Source organism: Carettochelys insculpta, chromosome 2 (genome assembly GCF_033958435.1).
Source record: "Carettochelys insculpta isolate YL-2023 chromosome 2, ASM3395843v1, whole genome shotgun sequence".
NCBI lineage: Eukaryota > Metazoa > Chordata > Testudines > Carettochelyidae > Carettochelys > Carettochelys insculpta.
Window position 1 is genome coordinate 119,296,871 of NC_134138.1, and position 813 is coordinate 119,297,683.

At 56.0% G+C, this 813-nt stretch overlaps 1 protein-coding gene across 5 annotated transcripts in view; it reads right to left on the reverse strand.

Moving 5' to 3' along the window:
* The window catches only part of KDM1B (lysine demethylase 1B), a 40,304-nt gene that overhangs the window by 39,363 nt on the left and 128 nt on the right, over nucleotides 1-813 (reverse strand). For 2 of the 5 annotated variants that reach the window (XM_074987593.1, XM_074987597.1), the window contains exon 2: nucleotides 424-488. The gene's annotated coding sequence lies outside the window, so the exon portion shown is untranslated. The other 3 variants (XM_074987594.1, XM_074987596.1, XM_074987595.1) reach the window with 3 other exon arrangements.

The following is an 813-nucleotide window of genomic DNA, read 5'->3' on the forward strand; positions in this document are numbered from 1 at the left end:
TTATTAGTATTAGTATTAGTAGTAGCCATGGGCTGCTACAGTGGCTCTGAAAAGGAAACATTTGTGATACATAAAAACGTCATGATATAACAAAATGTTACATACTACTATGAGAGAATATTTCTGAATTTAAACATACACTAACGGCTAATTCATCTGAGTGACATTAGGGACACGACATTAATATGAGAAACAAGATTCGGATGATAAAAATCGGAGATACATGCCAACACTTCCAGGTACCCCGTCTGAAAAAAAAAATCACTTTTAAAATCAAGTCAGAAAAAATTCAAACGAAGCTTTAATTAAAACACGTCAGCAAAGCCGTCTGACAGACTATTCACACACAGCCCCCGCCCCCACTTCAAAACAATCCCTAAGCCACAGCGCAAAGCAGGGGCGACGGGCCAGAAATCTGCTCACCTTGGATCCAGATCACCCAGGAGCTGCCTATTAAACCACCGTGTCCAGAGCACTTCCACCCAGAGCTGCAATAAAGAGAACCCGCGGTGCGGTCAAGCAACAGCCCCTCCCTGGAAACGACCCCGGCACCCCGGCCACCTGCTCCCCCCTCCGCTGGGGCGTCCCCGGGGACTCCCCGCCTCCCGGGGCGCAAGGCACTGACCTCCCAGGCGCACACGACCCCCCGGAGACCCGCCCCGCCGCCGCCCCCGGGAGCGCAGCGAGCCCAGGGACCCCCGTTCCACGGGCGAGCCGCGGCTCCCACGCACCCCCGAGGACAGACCCGGGCGCGGCAGCTGGGGCAGCTCAGTGCCAGGGCCCTCCCCCGGGGCCGGGGCCGCGGCCGCTCAC